Here is a 25222-nt window from a genome sequence, read left to right as displayed (position 1 = left end):
ATTTACTACCAGGGAAAACCATTTGTGGATGGGTTTGATTTTTAGTTCTGTGTTCAGGAAAAGGAACTGCAAATATGCTATTTGCAGCTGCAAATGTTCGTTGTGTAAAGCTCATTGACAGAAAATTAAATCCTTTACATGCCCCCCCCCTTTTTAAAAACAAAAGATCAATTTGCAAGAAGTCCAATTATGCAGACAATTACAGTAAGCGTACATAGATAAAAATGTAGATGGTAATACAAGAGAAAATGTATAATACTATAAAATTTGTTCAAGTAAATACCTTATCTTAAGCAGTAATTATACAGCTACCAGTCTAGGGCAGCAAATGGATGACAGAACTATTGGAGAGAACATTTGCAATTCTACATGCTGTCATTCAGTAAGAAAGTCATCTTGATTTATTTGCACTTGATGTTGCTGGTTCTTTTGAAGATCAATTTTGAGTTGGCTAAATTTTTGCCATAATAATAATTTAAAGTTAAAGGAAGATGGTGAAAACACATTTCATGGAATATCCTGTTATGATGATAGCCGAAGGTGAAGCAGCTTGAACTACCTGTTGTAGGTGTCTGGAGTCATCAGAAACAAGGCTCGTCTAGGTCTTCCAGATCACACTACTGAAATCTTTTATCCATTGACATTAAGACAACATAATTAAAGCTCTGCTCATTTCTACCTCTGCAGGTACCTGGAGAAAAAAAGGTGTTTGCTAGAATAGGATACCACTGCATATATACAAGAAGGCAGTTTCATTAACTTGCCTGTTTTCATTCAGAAACATCTCCCTATTTTAGAAACTATGGTGCTCTGATTGTGTTGTCTTTCAACTTTCCATGTCCACATCAGTAGGAAAACCAACAGTTATGTCTCCCTACACAGATGTAATTTCCTCTGAACATGTTGCAGCCACTACCTCTACTAAGACAGAGGGAGAAAATATGTTTCAATAAAAAGCAGAATTACATTGCATATGTAATGAAGCTGCTGTGCAGGTAACTTTAATTCTGGTGCTCTCTAGAGCCTGATAGCTTGCCTTTGCAATATGTTAGTAATATTCAGAAGTGCATATAAATTTTACCTATAAAGGACTAAAATTCACATAGCATGATTACTAGTTGAAAATATATTCCCTTTTCCAGGTAGTGAAAAAAAATCTTATTAACTAGCATAGATTTTTTCTTTTAATACATTGTTGTATACTGATACACACATGCATTTTCATGACCCGGCTCTTTTAAAAACAAGATTTTAAGTTACTGTCTTATAGAGTAGAAACTGAAATCAAGTTCTGTAGAAATTGTACATTCTAGCCATCAGCTAGATGGCTGTAAATCATAGTAAACTGAGCTCTGCAGCTTCCACCATGAATAGGTCCATGAATTGTTTAGGTATTGATACAGTTTCAGCCCCCACATTCCAGCTGGAATAATGTGAAAGCTGGAAGTATGAAACACAAAAAAATGGCCAAAATCCTTCTGTTTATATCGTTCATCCAAGGAGACAAATTGGACTTTTCTACCTTAATACTTGACAAACTCACTACGACAACAACAGCAAACAAAAAAGCAGTCAGTGCTCTGGTTCAACATTTCAGAACAAAGCGATTTTCCCATTTTTGTTTGAAGACCGAATTGTTTTTAATTTAGAAATATCATATTAAATATGTCAATTTAAAGAAAACTCCAGATATTCTTAATTATCTGGAATAATTTTTCTTTTTTTTTTTTTCTATGGGGGTTTTCAATATCAGTGGTCCTAGGCTTTTCTATAAAAAGGAGTTCATTGACTTCTAAATGATGCACAGTGAAATCACATGTGACCCCTTGATTTGCACTAGGTCAAAGTAACTGGATAGACACCCTCAAGCAGAATATGATGTATGCAACTGCAGTATGTTTGCTGCTTGTTCAGATAGGTGTGCTGTCTTTTGGTAAATTCTTCTATTTGAGATGATGCTTCTGTGTTCCTGGCTGCCATTTCCTGTTGCTTTATTGTTCTAGCAGAAACACTTAAATCTGTTTACTTAAACATTATGCTGGTTGACTTTTACCATCATCTTAAGCTGTGGTATGGAGTCAAGATCAAACTTGGCTCTGCCCAGACAGTGCAGGGCAAGGCTGGCCTCCAGCAAGAACTGGTTCTGTGTCCAAAGTGCTGGCACTTCTGTCCTAGCCTGGCACCAGTGCATCAGTTTGGATTAGCAGTCTTTAGAGCTATGTGGGACAAATGATCCTATTTTCCACATTTGGAGAGAAAGCTGAACTTGAGTTTTGTAGCCAAAGATGCTGCAGGAAGTGGCAGGAGGCCTAACCCTTCTAAGTGAGGTAGACATGGACCTGTGTATACACAGGTCTTCTTGTTTTACAGACAGTTTGGAGGTTTGGGTCTAAATGGGAAAATATGCAGTTTGTTCATGTCTGGGAGCTTGTTTTGATCCCAGAAGGTGTCAGAATAGAAAACATTATGGTTCGGTGTCCTGTCTCTGGCAGAAGCTTTCAGGTGATGCCTTGGAAAAAGTGTTAGAACTGGGCTAGCGTATGTCCTGTCCTAACACTTTCTCATTTCCAGCTATTTTGTGTTAAAGCTTCCTGGGTTTGGTGCGGTTTCTGTTTGCTCATGATCCACCAGTCAACCACCTATGAAGAAGAGGAACAGCTGCTGTTTGTTTGGAACTTCAATGTTGGATGGCTTTGCTTATACTCCACAGCTTGGGGAGAAGGAGTTGAATGATCAATTCCACTTCCCCTTCTCCGTGCTCATCATGGGTATGAGAGACATCTGTCATAACACTTCCACTCATTTCTTTGCAAGCCAAAGAGTTTGTCATTGTGTAGGTGCAGTTACATCATAAAGGCTGTGGTTAATATGTGGTGGATAAGCGCAACACATTTACAATCGTTAATAAAATCAAATTGCATCCATTCTAAAAAATGGCAATATGCATTGGAATGACAGTTACACGTCTTCAAGAGCAAAACACGCTAGTTCTAGATGTGAAATTTTTCAACTTCAAATAAGCATTAAAATTACAGACCGGGCAAATTAATGGTACTCTTATAATTCTTCTAAATGTGGGTATTTTATCCAAATATACAGTCATATATATTTGGAATTGCTTATATCTATAGGAAAAAAAAGAAAGAAATATAAATTAGTCTGTGTTTGCTTAATTGTCACTAGGATCTTCTGCATGCCTTCCTTACTACAGAGTGGAGGAAAAGCATGTGTACTGTGTTGCTGCTACATTGAAATAACTTCCTCATCTCTTATGACTGACTGTTGGTCATGTTTGATGGCTTTTCTCAAATCTCTGCTCCCAGAATTTTTTTATTATAAAACAATCCCAATTTTCATTAAAACAAAGCCAAAACCCTACAGCCTTCTTGATGGTAGGGGAAGCTGTAAGCTTGTACAGTGTTCTTCAAAAGGCTTGAAAATAAAAGACTAATAGAAAGTCCAATTAAATAAAATACCATTATTTTGTTAGCGCTGGCCTAACAAATTTTTGAACAGTTGGCAATTTTTCAGAAGTTAGAAATCCTACATAAACCTAAGATACTGCTGAGAATACTGGCATATAGGGATCTTGCAATTTCACAGCTGGAAACTTGAGTAGACTCTAAATGAAACACTTTACAATTAAATCATACTTCAAGCATCCTTCTTCAGCTTGCTGCCTTTTAGATCTTCACTGTGAAGCAAAATCCTGCATTTCTCTTGAAAAAGAAATAAAGATAGGGGAGGAGAGAAAAATTAAGATTCAGTTATGAAAAGAAATTCAGCTAAGTAAATGGGGAGCCTTTTTCTCTTTCCTAATCTTAGTAAAAATGCTGTTTAATAAGATACCAACAACATTCAATTAGCATCGATTTATGCAAGATGCTACAAACATATTTATAATAGGTCACACTCATTCAAAATATTAGAGGTGTAATTACCAGCTGGGTGCTACAAAACTAAGTAGAACAATACATTTATCTTACAAACATTCAGAAAAGCATCAAGAAAATGTTCCCATCTGCTGTATGATCAGACTAATTTTACTTTATATCAGCCTTCCTATTACAACAATCACTTAGATAAGAAAAGGACACATTCATGTCTCGCTGGATTTAATTTGCAGCACGCATGCTCTGTAGTTTTTGTGAAATGGTAAATGAGTTACAAATAAATACTGCCCTGCTCTTCTGGGGATTCACACTTGAACTATTTAGCTGCTTCATGAATTTTTAGTGAGGTTGATTTATCCTATAGCAGTAATTGAACAGGAAATGCTGATAACCAGTAACTTAGAAATTTGGGACATTTAATGTACAGCTGATTTGATAAGAAAACTGGATGAGAATTCCAAACTCAAGGAATAATGTAATTTATTAAAGTATAGAAATAGCATCACAGGTGACAGGTTTTGAACTGGTGGGGAGAAGGGGAAGTGTCAATTAGAAGGGCACTTAGGGAGCTGACAGGTCTATGGACATTTTGCAGTTAAGCCTTATTGGGTGTAAGTCATAAAAGGTGGGCTGTTAGGGAAGGGCTAGGAAAACCGTGTCTGCAGCAACATGTTGAATGCTATAAGTGAAGGAGCACCCACAAGAGCTTTTTTGAAGGTGAAAGGGAAGGTCTAAATGTTACAAATGGTAGATTTGTAAATCACATCTTAGAGAAGGAATTTTCTGCTCTTTACCATAATATCCTTTTCTTCAGTGATCAGTAGTGGTGCTGAAATGCCATCAGGCAACTTAGTGTTCCCCTCTTGAAAACTCCTATTAGAAAGCTGCAAATTATAGCACTCAAATTTACAAACTCATAGGCTAAAGGACAATGTCTTGTATCTTGTTTGTGCTGATAGAGCAAGAAATAAAAAGAAAAAATATTATAAGCCACCTGCTTTTTTATTAAATTTTTCTGCACATTCTGCACAGTTGTCTGTACTCAAGCATGATTATTTCAGTCTGACAAATCACAAGCACCCTATTTATCTTAATTCTTGTTAATAGTAGGCACAGATGTCTGAGGCAGAAAGTAAAATATGAATCTGTAAGTATTTTAGGTCTCCAGTAATCATAACTGTGAAGCACCTTGTCCACCAGAACAGATAGAATAGGAAAGAAAAATACTGAATGCTCATCGTCTTTCTTTTCCTCCAGCTGTGATATTTGTCACCCAGCTGCCATGCACACAGCTTCTTTCTTTGTCAGTGATATGTGGCTTATGTCTACATTTTCAAAGGACAAGTGTGAAAAAAAGTGTGATTGTTACTTGAAGTAGCATAGTTTGAAATAAATATTATACTTTTCACAGCACTGAGGGAAGGTTTTGTTCACAGAGACCCCAAATACCTGTTTGTAAGTAATCCCAATTTGTTCTTTTTCTGTCTGGAGTGCAAAATGGGAGATGAGGCTAATCAAACCTCAGTAAAGATTTGCCTTAGTAGTTCAGCATCACCAATTTCAAGCATAAAAGAGCAGTATGTCAGTACTTCAAGAACATACAGTGAAATGGGGAAAGGCCAAAATAGCTAGCTTTTACTCTTATGTTTTTATTAAATAGAAACCTCTCTTATTTGCTACTGGACATGAAACAGTTCTTAACATTAGTTTTCTTGTCAAGCACTGCTCTGTCTGTGTGTATAGAAGTAAACCTAGGAAAGAGAAGCATTGCAGATCTAAAAGATAATAGATATGAAGGGAGTGGAGGAATGGGGGGAAAACCATGCTGTGTCCATATCTACATGTAGAAAATTATCTCATATTTCTTGTCAGCTATGGTGCTTATCTTGAAGCCATCTCCTATTTTCTGTTGGAAAAGTGTATCAAAATAATAAAGAATCACAGAAGAAGCGAAGGGCATAAGGAGGTCTACCAAATGAAAGTGGTAAAGTAGCACAGGTGAAATAAACTAGTTAGGGCTGAAATGAATACATAAAGTTTCTTCAGTCCTGTGAAGGCCATCAGTGATTATAAGTCTCTATTATACCCTAAAATTAAATATCTCTTGGTTTGACTCATTTCCTTTTGCCTCCTGTCATGTTAGAGGTTTCAGTCATTGGATAGCTTGTTTTTGTGTCTTATATGGAATTAAATTGGAAGTTAATACCTTATCATTTAAGCTTCCTATTTAATTTGCTAGCTTGTTGTGAACTGGCAAAAAGCGCTGTGATAATTTCCTAGCATCTTGATCACACTTGGGGACCTTCTTTAACAGCAAAATATCTGCAAAACTCCCTAAGACTGTCTCAAAATGAATGGTTTCGGGTCACTCAAAGAATGACCTTCAAAGATATAGTCAGGGAATCACTGATCATCCCTATTCTTGCTTCACACCTTATGCAGGCAACAGGAATCCCTGGTATGATCAGTGCCTCCCTCCATAGCTATTCAAGAGTTCCTGGTAAGGCCAAGGAATGCTTCACCACACAGCTCCTTACACAAAAGCTAGGGCCTGATGGGAATTCCCGAGATTGTGGAGCATTCCAAAGGATGGGAGTGGTGATATGCACCACCACAGAGGCATGAAGAAGAATAATATTTTCTTCAAAGCATTTAATACGGCTCTTAGATGTTTACCCTGTTCTCAACTGAACAGTACTTCCCTTTGTAGTCTAAAAATTACCTTCAGGGTAGTTTGTGCAAAACTGCATAGGATTTTTAGGCTCAGCAATCCACCACTGTTTGTGGTTTAACTGACCTGCATTATTCTACCTGTACATTCTTTGACATGGTCAGTGTTTGAGCACTTCTAGCTGTGGCAATTCATGTCGACATTTATATTTTCAGTTGTAATTGTTTTATTACATGTCTTTAAAGAATTTCAGATAAGACCTGGAATAAAAAATAAAAAGAAAGATTCATCGGCATGTATTTTCTTATAATTTTACAAATTAATGTACAGAAAATGAAACATTCACATTAAAGCAGCTCAACCATCAGCCTGTATCAATTAAAAAACTAAAATGAAAGAATAATTTACCATTTGCCAAACTCACTAAATGTGTTAATTTCTTTTTCTCACCTGCTTTTGTTGCTTTGGCAACATATGCTCACTGCATAATGCAATCCTGCCTCTTTTCTTTTTAACCGAAAGATGGTAAGATTTTCTACATAAATAATTCTAACAAAGGTAATTCACAAACATTTTGTTTTCACTTACTAACTCTCAGTCTAAGAGCATAAAAGTAAATTCCATTGAAAGCTAGTGGAAAAAGAATCCTACAGCCCTTCCACAGTTATCATTCAGTCTTTTCCAGTGTGACCCCGATCATGCCAATTCATAGCAAAGGCTGCAATGAAATTGCCACACCAAGTAAGCTAAAAGTACAACACATCATGTTGCCAAGCACTATGCATAAAATTTTTCTGTTCAGTGTCCTGAAATGAAAATCATGGCATACTGTTCGGTGTCCTGAAATGAAAATCATTATTTAATGCTCAGGAAAGAAGGTCAGGTGAAATCTCATGTTTCCCTGAAGGGGCACTACCCCACACATCAAGTATCATTGAAGGAAGGTCTGCTGATCACAGAGGTAATAGCTGCACCTTCTGGGCATTCTGATCACATTGGAAACAGCAGGAAGTAGGTACCCAGTGCAATCTGTGAGCAGAATCATTTCATGAAGACTTTTGCTAGTGTTTGTACACCTCAGAGGAAGTCTCTGGGATCTGCTGCTGGTGGGAGAAGTTGCAAGGAGGCTTTGTGGAAGGATTGGTCCAACAGTGGCATCTGCAGTGAGGCTTTGGAGTGAAATAATGTTGAAAAACTTCCAAGAGGGTGTTAAGCCTGAGACCTCTGCTTTTGAAGGAACTTAACAGTGGTAAAATAAGCTAATGGAAAAGAAAAGGACTTGTACTGTGTACCCAAAATTTGATTCTGACAATCTATAAGGCAAGCTGACACAGTAGAGCAAGGAATGCATTGCTTCCAAGAAGACCATGAACTACGATAGGCTAGATTTTCATGGCTGCATGAAGAAACAAAGTACCACAGCCATGCTTGTTCAGGCTGAGACAAAATTTGTTCAGGGAAGAGTTGAGAGTACTGATTCAGGGCAATTTGCAAGGCTACAAATTGCAGCAGGCTAATTAGGAACACCTGGAGACATTCTCCAGGAACTGACCATAAAGGGAAAAGGACAAAGTGTAAAAAGTGGCAACTGGAGTCATTGTAAAGCAAACATTTTTGCCAAATGCAAATAAGCTGAAGAAAGAGGATTGTTAAAGGTGAGTTGTCGAAGGGTATTTCTGCTCTCTGTGTTAGCTTTTCCTCTTAAAAATTGGTCGCTGTGGGCTGTAACACTGAAAGGACTGCATAAGTAATTGCTAAAGAGTACAGGGAACACTGGTAACTAGCAGTAACACACCACATCAAGGCTGCAGAAAGAAGCACACTGCATACTTCCTTTTCAGCAAAAGTCATTGGATTAGAAACCATGCAGATAGAAATGAACATGTATTGTAGTAATCCTTTTGGCAAATCAACAACTTGTCTATAACAGAAATAAAAAATATTGGAGGCATTAATAGACTTTAGGTGGTTGTGATCATATAAATAGGATGTGACTTCCCATCTGTCTCAGGGGCTTTTGCAGTCATGAGGCAAGATGGGGCAGGTAGCAAAGGGTTTTAGTGCTTCTCCAGTTTCCACAATGAAATGGAATTGAAAATTACCTTCTCTGAGCACTCAGAATCTTTTCTAGATTCTGCATCTTCAGTAAGGTCTGGCCTCTTGTTGAGGGAAGAGAGCAGATCCCAGAAGTAATACAGTCATTCAGTGCGTGAGGGTGTCCCCATGATGCCAGCGCTGGCAGAAATTCTTCTACTTCTTGTGACCTATATTTTACTTCAACACTGTAGCTAATATAGCTTTGGGCCTGGAAATGCTTGCATACCTCATTTGTAGAAATATGTACAGTGGTTCCACTGATTTCCTTGGGACTATTCTTAGGAATGAAGTTACTCATGCAATTGATTGCAAACTTACAGTTTGGGTGTCTAATTTTACACTGGAATGAATAACGTGATTATTTCACCTTCTTCCAATATTTAAACACTTTTCTAGACTTGTGATACTATGTTGGGTATGAACTGTTTGCATCATGCTTGTATGCTAATTAGGACTTGATGTTTGCTATTTATACACTATAATCTCTTCTAGCATATTTAATATATAACTGAATATTCCTGGTAATGTATAAATATGTTATTGACGTGCTTCAGTAGGGATTCCCATGCATCAGCAGTTTTATAGGTCACTGCAAATAAGCATCAAGAAAAAAATTATCATCTACCACACCTACTCTCAATACTCCATGTAATGATAACCATTTTTAAGTTGTACAAAACATAGTTGTCCACCCTGAATCTATCCCATGATCTTTTATGTTAAAGGCCAGAGCATTGCTTTAGAAGTTATGTTAGAACATGGAAACTTGAGTCTGAAAGAAAGAACCTTCTAATCATTAACTACATAAGATTACAGATTATAGGCAGACTGTAGCATGATTTTTAAATTCAGAATGTGAGCAAGAAATGGCCTTTGGTATTTTTTCTGTTATTGGTTGGACTATTTCTCCAAACTGCATGGCTTCAGAATGCCCCATGTCCTCTGCCCAGGAGTGCCTCTTGTTAAAGATTTTTCAGTATGAAGGCAGAAGATTCTAAGTTTAGAAATAGAGAGCTTTCCCCACAGTGCTTTATTCAAATGTGAAGATAGTATTTAACAAATTTCTGGGAAAAGTAGCACTAGGCAATATAGTTGGTCAAGAAATGAAATGCCTAAATGTGCTTTGGAGGTATGTTAGAAATTAAGTAAATCTTATTTGTTTATCACCTTCTTATATTACCATTTCTTTCAAAGTTTTCTGCTCTAAATAGTCTGGCCTCATCCCTTTCATTTTATATTCATAGATGTTTGGGTTGCTTTGATCTGGGATGCTATTGAATTTTTTGACCTGCTGAGCCTTACCTGTTTTCACAATTCTTGTTTGTTAAAGGTGTGATTTAAATGTATGTTCTAGGAAAGGTATCTGAACCCCAGAGTCTTTTGTGTTTAACAACATTCAAAGCACGGTAAACTGACATATGTCTCTCTTTCAAAGCGCCCTATGTAGCTGGTTGAGACCATGGCCATCTGTCATTTAATATCTGCCAATTGCCAGCTGCAGCTGTGGCACTGGTTCGGTAGCCTTCAGTATAGTACCTGCTGTGGACAGCTTTGCAGCCATATCTGAGGTCAGGGGTGGGATTAGCTGACAGCCTGAAACACAGGATGGATGAAATACAGAATCTTTCAGAAATTCCTTTTTTGTCTGCATCATCATTAGAGTGACTGGAAGGCTCATGTCCTGGAGCATCAAAATCTTCATTAAAATGTCATGTTTCTGAACATGTGAAGCTCTGTTTTGGCCACACTTAACGCGTGTTCAGAGTGTCAGTGTTGGCTATAAGCTGTACATAAATCATTTTTCTCCTTTCTCAAACTGCACACAGTTCAGTTGGCAATACAAACTTTTACATCATCTAATAGTAAAAAGAAATTGCTTTCAACTTGCAAAATAGGGTGTAAAGAGTTTTATCACATAATATCACAAGGTAAGCAGCTCTTGTGACAAGTTTTAGATGATTTTCTCACTCAAAACAAATGTCTCTGTATCCTAGAGAGCTGCCTCAGCTGGAGCTGGCAGTAATTTTTGACAGCTATTTTTCTTGTAACAAATATCCATTTTTCTATCAGGTCTTAGGAAAAAACATGTTTGTGTGACAAAGGGTACTCACAAAAGCTAATCTTCACAGAGTCACTTTAGAAAGAATGGTGAGTTGCTTTGAAATGCTTTTGAAGTTGTACTTCTCCTCTCCATGACCTTTCTCTTAACTATGATAGTCTCAAAAGTCTTTGCAAATGCCCTATTCACCTTTCGAAAGATTTTGACTGTACCATGTTCTTAAGAGTGACTAACAGCACAATAAAATCCATCTAGAATGTGAAAATTTGGCTTCATGCCACTGCTGTGTCATTCTCCCATTTCAGACATTATAACATCGACCCGTGGACTAAATGGGAATGTCTTTTCCACATCTTGACATTTCACAGGAATTTTCATGGGGTTCTGCATTCATCCTGAGTCAGAGTGGAATGGCTTGTTGAAATGTCAGGTTTGGAGAAAAAGTATTTCTCATCTGGGTCTAGTTTTAGCCATATTTAATACTGCCCAATATTCTGTCCAAACTGGCCTTGAACACTGCCAGGGATGAAGCATTTACCACTTCTTTGGGCAACCTGTTCCAGTGCCTCACCACCCTCACAGTAGAGAATTCTTCCTGCTTAAGATTAAACCCATAACTCCTTGTCCTGTCACTACAGTCGCTGATGAAGAGTCCCTCTCTGGTACCCTTGTAGGCTGCCTTCAAATACTGGAAGGCTGCTATGAGGTCTCCATGCAGCCTTCTCTTCTGCAGGCTGAATGGCCCCAAATTTCTCAGCCTGTCCAAGTCCAGGTAGACAATGTCAGCTGCTTTGCTCCTATCCATCAGTTCTGTAGACCCATCATAGAAGGCCACCAAATTGGTCAGGCAGGATTTGCCCTCAGTGAAGCCATGTTGGTGTCACCAACCACCTTGTTTTTCATGTTCCTCATGCTTCCAGGAAAATCTGCTCCATGATCCTGCCAGGCACAGAGGTGAGACTGGTCTGTAGTTCCCTGGGTCTTCCATTTTCCCCTTCTTGAAAATGGGGGTTATATTTCCCTTTTTCCAGTCATTGGGAACTTCACCTGACTGCCATGATTTTTCATATATGATAGACAGTGGCTTAGCAACTTCATTTGCCAGCTCCTTCAGGACCTGCGAATGGATTTCATCCCATGGACTCTAGAACATTCAGGTTCCTAAGATGATCTCGAACCTGATCCTCTTCTACAGTGGGCAATGTAGGAAAAATTTTAATGGTATGCACATGTTTTATGGTATTTTTTGGCTCTGGTCTGCTAAAAGGTTAGTGCAAAGGTCTGTGAAACCAAGTTGAAATATTTCAGTCATTGTTCTGGCTCACAAAAGAAACTTTTATTTTTTTACATGGTGCAAAGGATTTCACAGTATTCTTGGAGTTATTCTTTGATGGTTTCACAGGCCTCACAAGAATCCCACGTGAACGTTTGACTGTGAGAGTTTAACTTACTTCTTCAGCAGTTTGTATCATAGAGAGGCTTTAGAAAGCTCATCCTAAGAAATCATCTTACAAGTTCTTCACACCAGTAGTCCTAAGATCTAGTTTCTAAACCATCTGGGGAAAAAAAATCTCCATCTCACCGCAAAAAAAAACCTTTCCAAAATCCAGTCAAATAGGAAGAATAGTTGAAGGTCATGACTTAACTGGAGTCTTCTGAAAGCAAATCTAGAGTCCAGAACGATCTGAGCACCACATATAAAATTGTACCTTGGAAAAAAACAATAATAATTATGCAGCAGATTTTAGTGGAAAAATTTCAAAACTATGAAATTTATGTTTATGACTTTTGGTACATTGCAACTTTTAAAGGCAGCCAACAGTTGCACTAAAGTCTTCTAGGTTTGCTGGAGTGTTTGAAATTAGCTCTGTGTCTGAAGGTGTTTGAATAGTGGCATTTTAAATCCCTGATCTGAAGTGAGATGCTAGGGACTCAGATACCTAATTGACCTAAATGGATGCAAACTAATGTACCTGCATTATTTCATTCTGTGAGAATCTTGCCCTGTAGCTTAATGAAGTGTGTAACTTCTGAGTTGTCAGCCCATAAACACATAAATGATCATAATCTGATCTGTAGCAAATTGCTAGTTCTGATCTGCAAAATTTAATAACAGTATCTTCTTCTGGGAATAATGACCATAAAATCTAACTCCTGTGTAGTCTTTTTCAAGGCTACAACTCCTACTAATTCCCACTAGGCTTGAAAAACAATTTTCATTTTCTATGGCCAGTATCATTTAATACTCTAAAGTGGCACAGAAACATGTTATGCTCAGTAAGTTGAATTCAAACAAATTGCTGTAGAAGTGCATCATTCAGGTTAGATATAAATAGTCCTGTAGCATTATTAATAGATGTTGAGTTGCTGGGTTTCAGTTTCCCTATTTGCATGTCTCTCAAATGTTGGTGAAATGCTCCCTTTGAAAGAATGAGGTCTTTGTTCTGTAAAACTGGCCACTTCTGGGGATAAATGCATATTAACCCATTTGTAAGAGTCTGATTCAAAGCCTGTTGAAATGAAAGTTTTATGTACATCTCTGTATTTGGTTATAAATTTGTTTACCTATTTAATGCCTTTGTCATTAAAGATTCTCAGATGCAGACAGGTGAGGCAGGTAGAAATCATAGATTCTTCTTCCCATTTCTTCCATCTTCTTTCATTTACTTATATCTGTTGATCAGGTTCAACAAAATTTGTCATGGGATAAAATCTTAAGGACAGCTCTTCCCACAAGTCTTGAAGAATATTATTTAGTGCTATGAATAAAGAAGAGATACTTTCATGGACAGGATGAACTCAGCCCTTATAGACTGTGCTGGATAATTGCTGTGCACATGCTAGTTGGTTAGTTGGCACAACCTAGTCTGCACTGATCTGCAGAGTAGTTGATGGATAGGTTCTACAAAACAAAAGGTTACATTTCAATTAATGCTTTCATTTAGCCATAGGTAAGATGCTTTAAATATAAGCCCTTCTCTCCATTGAAGGATATGGGTCCTATCTACTTTAGAGAATTTTAAGTTAAAAGTATCTCTTAGCATCTATGATATATATGGTGTGAAATTCAGTTTAATGTCATAGTAGTATGGATTAGTACAATGTTTTAATTAAAATCCACTGAATCAGAATACTTGGATGAAAAGAGATGGGCTGGATGATCACCTTAGTTTAAAAACATTATGAAAGACACCTGCACAAGTGCAGCACTGAATGAAATGGAGTTTTTAAGAGGAGTGCAATGAAAAATTAACTAATGTATCACAGATTATTCATAAATACTTAAATCAACTGATCTTTCACCCATCATGAGTGCAACCCTCATCCTTAATATCCTGAAATTTTCCATAAATGGAACCTTTATTTATTTTCCCCAACATAGTTCCTTCACAGCTTGTCACTGCATATTTCATTCCTTGTGCCATAACAGTGGTTCCCTCCATGCTAAATGTAGCTGAAACTATAACATTTCATCAGGTATTTCTTAACAAAGAAATAAGACCTGTTCGTAAAGATCTCTGTTGGAAACAGAGATGAAACTCACCGTTATCAATCAGAGAATCCTGAGGTATTGCTGGAGTCTTTGATCTTCTTGACTCTGACCCTCCAAAATTACTTGGATAAATACCTGAAGTCTTAAAGATCTCATGTTTTCTTCTTTACAAGGAGCTAGGTCAATCCTGAAGAATCCTTAGCATCTGGAAATTTAGTAATTTTGTCTGCTCTAATCTCTGACTTCATGGGGTTAGTTTTCCAGTATGAAATAAAAATTGGCTGTTTGAATTCTCTCCTTGCCCATGCCCAAACCGCTTCCTCAAATACAGTCTTGAAAATAGTCGTAAACCATTTCATTGGAAATGCTGATGCTTTATTTACATAGTCTATTTCCTTACTTTTAAGTAAAAAAGGTATTATGAAGATTCTAAATGGTCTGATTATTTAAAGAGCAAAATTATTGTAATGTACCATGAAAGAAAATGCTTTGGCTTTCTTTAGGCCAGTCTGACAGCAAACTACCATGATATGCAGCAAGGTACCATAACAACATATTGCACTGATAGGCAGATAATCAAGCAGCGAAAACATCTGATAATTGAACTTCCCTGAAGCATGCCACAAAGTCATATAGGCATCATGTGGTTTCCCTCAAAATCTAAAAAAGAAAAGAAGAAAAAGAATTGTCATTTAGTCTTGATATTCTTATTTTAGACAGTAAATATTTCTAACATAGTGATTTTCAAGAAGTTTCAACAACACTTGGAAACACACCACAGAAATTTGATATTCAAATGTTTGCTTCCTACGGTAAGTGAAGCTCGTAATTGAAATGTAAAACTTTTGTCATGTAGGACTTTCCAGGGTTTAAGGCAAGAGGCTGTTCCATTATTCCAGGATAATAACCCTGAGGAGAAAAGCACAACAGTGTGTCTGAAAATTTGCAAGTTACTTAATGCTATAAAATGTACCTGGTACTTCAGACTGCCACTATGTTTCTCAGAGCTAATTTTTCCTAATAAAAGTAAATATGTCTCTGTGAATGTTAGTAGAATTTAAAACACGGTAACACGTGAGGAGAATGTTTAGGATCTTATACCTGTGGCACCACTGCCTTTGTAACTGAATAATGACATTCCCATCTATGCAGTCTTAAGGTTAAGAAGGATCTTAGCCCTGTTTTGTCTTAAATTCTGCCTGGGAGTTTTGGCCATTTGATGCTGCCAGCTGGTCTGAACATACACTGCCAGTGGAATTCCAGTGTCCACGACAGAAGCACTTATTCCTGCAGTGAAGGTTCACTCTGTGTTACCAGCTGCCGTAGCTTGATAGGTGTTGAGCTATCAGGGTACATTAGCATGACCTTGGTATATTTATTCTTCAGCTGACTTGTCTGTGATACATGCGTGAATGTGTTCATCACCAGAGAAAGTGTTCTTCAGTGGGACTCCACTGGTGCAATCCTTACAAGGGGTCTTTGTTGTTGAAATACTCAGCTAAAAATAGTATCTTCAACATTTTGGGGGAGAAAAGATTATCCACTGTCTCATTACAATCTCTCAATGTTAAAGTATTGCTTTTATATATGGAAGAATGGTGTTTTAAAGTAGCTCAAACAGATTAGTTTACATAAGAGGTCTTTATTTTTCCTTATTACATACATAAGAAATTAATTTGATCACAGGTATGACTCAAAAAGTGTAAGTTTTCAGTGTTATCTTTATAGAACACCTGAGAGTACTATATTTTTGATTATTTTTGCTAAGTTAGGTTTTAAAAACTTCTAGATAATGTATATCCATATGTTATGCATCCTTTCTTATATTCTAAGGTACTTTTTTTAAATCTCAAAAGATCACTGCAAAGATCTTCTCCCTTATATTCTTTCCCCTTTCTTTTTCTCAATTTCATTCAATACCTGACATTTATTCTATCCTTATCCCTAAGAATGTTCCTTTGAACATATTGAACACCTCTATGATTGAACATATTTAACGCCTCTATGTATAAGCCTAATATGTATTCTAACATGTAGTAACAAAAGAAGTATCTAGGTCTCACAGTCTATGTACACATCTTGTATACACTGCGTGAAGTACTGCACAGATGCTGTGTCCAGTCTTTGTAAAACAAATCTTTTCATAGATAAATAAAATGGATGTCAGGAAAGGAAAAGATATGCTGTCATGAAATGGGGAATGTAAGCAATAATAGTGAGCGGAAAACTTCTTGAAGGGATTTTAGTGTCTTCTATATGGTAGCGAACAGACTGCATTTCTTGTTGAAAGCAGATTGTGAATTTCACACCATGCGTGCAGCCCCAGGGTATAAGATGCTTATACCTATGGGAGGAGAAAATGGACATACATTTCAAACTGCAGGCAGGACTGGGTATCCTACAACAGTCTTATTTTGCTATAGTTTTTCAAAGGCTGTGTCTTTTTCTTCAAGTTTTGCCTTTTTTATTTATTTTTTTTTTTATATGAAGATTTCAGGCTAAAGAAAGACTGTCAGAGATTAGGCTCTTGGCCATATTGCCCAGAATCATTCAGTCTTCTGGAAACTGGCTTATGTTTCCTACTGTAGACCTGGTCTGAGAATTGTGTATGAAAAATTCTGCCAAAAATCTGCAGTATCTTTACTAATTTTTAAAGCTGTTCACAGCAAATGAAAAGAAATACAAAACTCACCCAGTTATAAAAAGATGCACTTTACTGAAATTTCTCTTGGAAGAAAAGGAAGAAAATGTTTTTCTTTAGTTATATTTTAAACTATAACTTCATGTATATTCATATAGATGCCTATAAATCATACAGATACAGTGATGAGTGTAAGTACAAGATATCTGTGAATGTTGTGTCTAGTCATAGCTGCAACTTATTCCTTTCCATCTTTGTCATTTGCAGACTCTTCATAAACGTCCTCAGTCCTCTTTTAGAGGGAAATTGTTTTGAAACTAGGGAAATGATAATTAAACCCTTATGCCATTCTATTTAAAAGAAAATGGTTTAAACCCCCCCAAAACAACAGTTCAAAATTATCAGCTTATTTTCCAACGGATTGTTTAACTTTCAGAAAGGAATTGCCCTTACCTTACCATCTACAGTCCACTGTTTTCCACCATTTGGTTCCTCCATATTTTCCATATATCAGACAATATTTTATGATTGAAATTCTAGTCCAAAGGGGAAAAAAAAGACAAATACTACAAATGTTACCTTTTATGTTTCTAATCATCCAGTAATTCATATACCTCAACAATGTATGTGATGTTCCATAGAACAAAGAAGTGATGGAACATGGAAGCTGATTAAGAGACCTCAGAGTCACTGAGAATAAAATGAAATCTGTGTGAATAGTTTTTCTCAGTCTGTCACTGTTAAACATCTTTCTGAGTACAAGTGACTGGAAGAGTCCCAATAAAAGGACTAAAGGAAATACTTATTGTAGAGATCTGTAGAAAAGAGTGCAAGAGTTGAGAACAAACAGGTAAGTCTGGCAAAGATGTAGCAATAAAATATCCCGATTTATGACCCAAATACCAAAATTTAGAAATGCTTTATAGAAATAAAAAATTTAAAAAATAATAAAAAAAGAAAAAAGAAAAATAAGTTTTTGGGGACACTGTGCAGGATTACTTTCTTTTTCTTTGTCCATGTTATGTCTTCCAAAATACAGCTATTTTTCTGTTTTTTCTGAAAGGCACATATATGTTGGAGGAGGGTATGCACAAGGTAAGGCCAGCTCTTTGGGGCCAGGGTCTAAGAATTAACCTGAACAATTCTTAGACCCTGGATTAGGCTTCTTAGAGGTGATGTGCCCTCTCTAAATTAAGGCGGACATATAAATTACAGTCATCTTGATGCTGCTGCAGCATGATCTACAATCTGGATTGGGTCTAAACTTGAAGGAAAGTCAGATGAGGAGAAATAGTGCATCAAAACAGTATGTGGAAACTATGAGACATTGTTCTAGCATACTAAACGTCAGTAAAATATCTGCACCTTCACTATATCTCTACCTTATTTGTAAAACTGGGATTTCTCACATGGAGTGCTTTGAGATTCAGAGATGATACAGGGCAGTTAGATTGAGGTTACTAATTCTTATTAGCATTAATTATAACAGCTTTGGATTGCTTGTTCAAAGAGTAGAAATGAAGTGATATTTGGCCTGTTATTTTCTATGTCTTGAAATACCAGGATCTTCACCTGCTCTTGTATAAGTAATCAAGGTTGGGACCTGGCTGTCACATAGTGGTTGTGATAATTTTCAATATCTGTGTCTGACTTGTAAAATTTTGATGAAAAATATATGGCAGTGTATTTATATGAGCTCTAATCAAAAGCTCCACTTACAATTTATGCTACTTTTGTATGAGGTACATTTATTTCAAAGTCTTTAAATAACATTCATGCCATTACAAATTATAAAGGGAATGGACATCAGTATTATTTCAATTGCTCTGTTTTCCTCTGCTGTGCCTCTGTGGGAATGTTGAGTGCCACACAAGAGCTATAGCTGAGAAATCCCTTGCTCTCTGTGATTGTGATTACTATTATAATTGCAATAATTTGCATTTTTATGAAGATACCATTCTGTCTTCAGGCATCCATGATAGTGCTTGATGTTTTGAAAATCATTTCAAAAGGCACACAGAAATTATTTGCTTTTAGTAGCGTGGCTTTTAACTGGTAAGCAAAACCAAATTATTTGGGACCAAAGGAAGTTGAAAAGAGTCACAAGTATCTGAAGAAGGAACTGTTGGTAAACAGTATCTCCAGAAATTGACTCCTCCTCAAAAGCCTGCAAAGACATTTTACTAAAACCTTCTCTTGCAGACACACAGAGATTCTTGATTCTTATCAAGCAAGAAAATTACTATTAGTGTTAGAACCCCCCTCAAAAGCAGGTCACTTCATTTCTTTATTCTCCCTGTCATGTCTATTATAGAACTTCTTCATTTTTTCACTTCAGGAGCCTGAGGCTCTGACTAGGTGGCCTCCAGCTGTTTCGAATACCTGCTAGTGTATGACATACTCGAAGCAATGAATAAAATGGAAACATATTGTAACTCATTCTCTGTTGTGAAAAAGTCCACTTCTCAAGAAAGCAGACTGAAACCATACATCTGAACCTCTGGAACCTCCTTCACGCCACTACATTCACAGCGTGCAATAATTTGTTATGCACTTAGACTATGTTGAAATGGGAGAAGTTTTATCGTTGTCTTTGATTAAGTGCTCAAATATTGTTGTCCATTATCCTGCAATATATGTACATATGCAGAGGAAATGCATGTGTAAATGAAAATTACACGCCTCTGACTAACGTTCAGCAGAGCGGAATGGCAAGTTATTTACATAATTTTTGAATTTCATAATGGAGAGAATTTACCACCTCAGAGTTTATGAAATGCCACAATCCAAATGACCAAAGTAGATCATCCAGCACTTACCTAGTGTCTTTCAAACTAATACTAGAGACCTAAAAATGCCCAAATATGCCCAGTGATCAGAGATTCTCTCCCACATGAGATCTGTAACTCAAGCTATTTTAACAGTCAGTTGATGACAGATTAAGAAACATTTATTCCCATGAAATAATTCTAGTAATGTCAGTTGTGCCTCTATGCTGAGGACAGAAGCTAAGACCTCACCCATCTAGAAAAAAACACTACACTTCATTACTGACTCACATCTTTCAAAATGAAATATGTGACCCAAATGAATGTCTTAATCACACTGCTTTGGACATGGTAACTTGTGAATTAAGTGTATAAATTACAGAGAATTAGTTAATTCAACTGCAGTGTCCAAATCATGCTTCCTGATGTTTTTATCCAATTAAATTTCTCTGTCACACATGATCACACTGATCTCAGTTGGACTAGTTAAGGAGCATGATACTGCTCAGTGAAGCACTTTGGGAATGGGTCCAGAGTCATTTAGCAAAGGAGACAAATGCTTGCAATGCTGGCACTTGAATATTATACGCACACTCTCTATATATTGGTTTTATTATAAAATACTGCTGTATAATTTCTATTACATGCCTGTTTACTTGTACTAGAGGTGTGTGCTACATCTCTAGATGACCTGGGTGTTAAAATGCACAACTGGAGATACATTTAACATTCAGCATATGTTAAGCAGTAGCTTATATCTTAGTACTGACCCTATACAGCAGTTTGATGCTTGCACTGAAGCTTAGCCTGCTAAAGTCAGATGCTTACACTGGATTGTCTATTCACTTTTAAGCTTTATCTGCATCAGACTTACAACAGCATCTTGCATAACAGTGAATCAGTAATATTCATTATCTATAGCTCTAACAGAGGCACTCCAAATCGTGATTAATCGAAATTTATGTATGAATTTAAGGTGCAAAGCACTTTCAGCTTTAAAGGCTCCAAGATGAATAACTTCTGAGCAACTATAACCTAGCATACTGGTTCATCTATAGTGGAAAAGCCTTAAACTGTAGACTAAATGACATTATTTTTTTATGCTAATTTTATTACAGCATTGTTCTTCATGCCCTGTATAATTAAAGGTCTGTCATAATCTCCATTATGAACCTCTATTTTTGCTGGTTTATAACTTTGCCCATAATTTACTCTGAAAGAGAGCCTGCAATACAGGATCTTGTCACCACCAAGCACTGACTGAAAATAAAAGCTAAGTTTTTCAGAAGTGATTAATCAATTGCATCCTTATGATTTAATCTGGTAGAAGGGCCATGAATCTCCAAGGGTGGGTGAAAGAATCTGTCTTTTCTGCAAAACAAGCCTCATTGGGCATCCATTTCAAAATTGTTGTCTTGTCTAATGGACTGTGTAAGTTTGTTTCTTTTTTGAAACAAAACTGTCACCAGAAATACAGTATTTGGTGTCAGATGCTGACTTGCAATGTTCCAATACACAGAAGCCTTTTCTTTCCAAGCAGAATTTTCTATCATTGGCTTCTTGTCTTCTGATATTTAAAAGCAAGCAAATGTCTGAGGAAAAATATTTAACAGGACAGGCATGGCAGATAATTTTAATATAAAGTACTAGTATTTCATACTTTTTCTGCACATATAGATATACAGATTAAAGACTTCTTAAATGAATACTGACACAAACTGCTAGAAATGTTATGAAGATGCAGCGTGGTTATTTTATGACTGTTTCTTACACAACTACTGATTTTGTAATGGCATACTGTGAAGCCTTATAATGATTTGATAGAATTTCAATTTGTCCTTCTAGGCCTGTTTTTTACTTTCTTTTTTGGCAATGAAATCTGAAACTACTATGCAAAGGACACAATCTACTGTCTCTTATGATCATGACAAAGCTATAAAATGTCCATTCTTTTGTAGAGCTTGACATCTTAAAATGCTTCTGATTTTACTCTCTCTTTTCTGTTACCCTGTTTATCCTCCCACATCACAGTAGCACCACTATAAATGGTGCCATTGTTTTCTACCACTACTCCAAGTCATCCATTTTCTTATGGGAATTGAATTGGATTCAAGATAAGGGTATTCCTACTTTTTGAAGGGATAGACAGGGCCACTTCAACTTTACAACATTTAGTAAACCCATTCAGTGGCTTTACTATCCTTCAGCATCAAACCAGTTTTCCAAAAACATCTGGGCCACAGTGGATCACAAATGCTTACAGTTATGGCTGTAAGTATATTGCCCATGTGGAATAGAGGGGAAAAAAGTGGGTATTGCGAGGAAAAGTTGGGGAAAAAGGAGGAAAAGGAAGAGAATCTTTGTCTTTCTCTAATCCTGCCTGCATTGAGTGGAGAAATTCATGTCTTTCTGGGTGACCTCACTGCACTCCCTAGTCATGACTAACAAACACTTGAGAGTAGCTAGACACTTTCCTGTGTGCCTGGCAGAAGAGGAGAGCTGGTTGAGAGAGATGGTGTAGCACATGCAAAGAATTTAAGGTCAGGTACATTTGGTCACCTGCTGGTAACTGCCACTCTATTACTGGCATTGATTTAAATCTGTAACTGTTGTGGATGGGAAAGTCTCAGGCATATTTTTAGCAGAAACATAAAATTATGACATCTTTTTTTCTTTCTTGATGGATCCATATATTATGTTGTTAATAGAGGTCTCTCAAGTTTCAGCCAGTGAAAGTAATAACTGCAATTTCTCTTTTGCCTCTCTCCCTTCCCTTCTGTTGGCTTCTGAGTATCTTTGAATGAAGTCTTGGCTGCATAACTAGCCCTGCATAAACCACATCAGCCCTTGTGTCTGTGTGTGGAATAGCAGCATATGCAGGTCTCCTATGTAAAAGAGAGGATTAAGAACAGATTAAGCACATTGATTCCGCTATTCTCTCTGTGTGCTTCATCTAACAATTCCACTGTAAGCTTGGCACACTTGTGATTAAAGTCTGTGAATGCATTGTAAGCAGATAGAAAGAAATCTGTTATTAAAATAAAGTTTGAATTACTTGTCTTGCTTGCAAAAAAAACACCCTCCAAACTAGATCTTTCATTATAAGTTCTAAACCCAGAAACATTTCTAAGTATCATGTCTTCCCAAACAAGGACTTCGAAGAAAAAATGGGAAAGAGCCCTGTAAGAGGCTCAAAAAAAAGAATGAGGAAGGGAAATAATTCCATCTGAGACTTAAAACTCAATTTTGGTGATCAAAGGCCTGCCTTCTAATGTTTTAATTGTCTAAGATTTTCAGTTTATGGGAGTTGAGGGAGCTCATTGTTTCACAAATAGCCCTCTTGGTCTAGGTGAGTGATTATGTTTCCTTCTATTGAAAGAAAATGATCTAGAATTATGAAATTTGAATTTTCTTTGTTGCCACCCCTGCAATGAACTGCCAACACTAATGTTGTCTTCCTTGTATGTACCTCATCAGCTGGAAACTTTCTCCTTTAATAGTGAGTAGGCCTAAATTCCAGATCTTAACAATACAGTGGATAATGCTAAATAAAATTTTCATTCATCCTTCAGTATTTTCCTGGACATCAGCAGCAGCATGCCTTTCTGGCAATGAAGGTTAGCTGCATGCTGGCTCCATTTATAAGTATGAACCTAGGTGGGGGAAGCAAGTGCTTCTTCCCTATTATTCAGCACTTAGGAAACCACATCTGATACAATGCCAAGTTTGAGGCTTCCCAGCCTGAGAAATACATTGACAAAACGGAATGAGTCCAGCAAGGATCACTAAGTGGCTTGGGGAATGGACTGTATAATGTATCAGGAAAGTCCAAAAAGGATGGGCTTGTTCAGTTTGAAGAAGTCATCTGACTTAGCTACCTAGTAGTTACAGAGAAGCTGGAGACAGTCTTCTTGGAAATACACAGTGAAAGGACAAGAAAACAGTAACAAGTTGCAACAAGGGAAATTCCTATGCAACAGTGAAATGGGTCTCTCAGAAAGGCTGTGCAACCCCCATCCGCAGAGAATTTAACATCTCAGTAGGTCAAAACCATTAATAACCTTACTTCATTTCAACTCAAACTTCCAAGTTTCGTTTGTTTTGAGTGGAGTGGTTAGACCAGATGACATCCCAAGATCCCTTCCAACCCGAAATATTTTATGTAACTGTGTACAAAACTTTTGCTCTCAATTACGTATCAGTGAGCTAAAACTCTGATCCTTTAATTACTAAAATATTGAAGAAAAAAAGAGTTCATATTCTGGTCTTGTCTTTTTCCAGTTATTTTTCTGCCTCTTTTCCTACCGCAGCCTTGACTTTATAGTCTCTCTACAGAATGTCTGAAAACAAAGGAAGGGATAATCAACTAAGTATGTCACCAGTGCTGTGTTAAAGGTAGAATCAGCTCCTGTTTTTTTTTTCAAACAAAGAATTACGGGTAGTTTTAGTGTTTCTAATTGAGTTAGTAATGTTTATATTTAAGGTCATAGGATCTTTGTTTTTCTGTCAAATGCTATTTGCTGACATTAAAGAAAACTACTAGGAAAATTACATTTCCATCATTTCAAATATCTGAAAACTCTTCAGCTCCACAGCCAACCTTTTGCCACAGGTGCTAGCTATTAAATGCTCTTGGAAAGAGCCTGTAAATTTTATTGCTGTCCATGGAAACCCCTTTTTTGCACAAGTATGGTATCCACTTACTACAAGAATTTATTGCTCAGTGCAAAGTATTAAAAACAGTAAGTTACTTTATACTTTGACACTACTGTATTTGAAGTGGTTAATACCCAGCAAAAAACTGCAACACAGATTTAAAATGGAGATATGTGGTACAAGCTAAATTCCAGCCCTGACCAGATGGGATATTTGGAAGGAAACCATTTAAAATCCCCCTTCCCCAGTTGTTTTAAGAGCTTAATGGACTAGGAAAGATAGGTAGAGTTACTGGGAGATGTCTCACTATCAGAGAAAATATCCAGATCCTCTTCTATCATGTCAATCCTAAAGAATTAGCAATGATAATTCAGCTTTTAATAGTAATACCTGGAAGGCTATAGGAAAACACTTTAGTGAGTGCTGTGTATATGTGAAATATAATAAGAAAAAAAAATTGGTGTAAGCACTGTGGACATTGCATAAGCATAAATTACCTCCCAGGAAACCAGGAAAAAAGCAGTGAATTTGAACAGCTACGTTTACATCTGTCTTTCTGGCATTTTTTCTACAGATAAGGAAATTCTAGAATTAAATAGAAACTTACCTTGTTTTCTCCATTTGAACTGAGGGTCAGAATAGCAGCAACAAATACCCCACATGAATTCCTCATGGAGTCTGAGTAAAATTTCCTGGCAAAATAGACACAATTCTCCCTGTATCTCTCTTACATTCAATTAACAGTTGCAACTGATAGATAAGAATCTCAGGCTTATCCCAACATGTGTTTACAATCATTATCATCCTCTTTTCACATGTCTTAGTGTTCCTTTTTATATTGTCTCCTTATTGTGTTTTTGTTCACATAAACAACAACTAAAAAATGAAGGAACCCACCTTATAGAGGAATAGCTGTAAATGTAACAAAAAAAGTGTTGTCTTTC

This window comes from Pezoporus flaviventris, unplaced genomic scaffold (genome assembly GCF_033815535.1).
Source record: "Pezoporus flaviventris isolate CSIRO_AGI_PZ_B2104156 unplaced genomic scaffold, CSIRO_AGI_Pfla_v1 ptg000005l, whole genome shotgun sequence".
Taxonomy (NCBI): Eukaryota; Metazoa; Chordata; class Aves; order Psittaciformes; family Psittacidae; genus Pezoporus; species Pezoporus flaviventris.
This window is presented reverse-complemented; position numbering follows the sequence as displayed.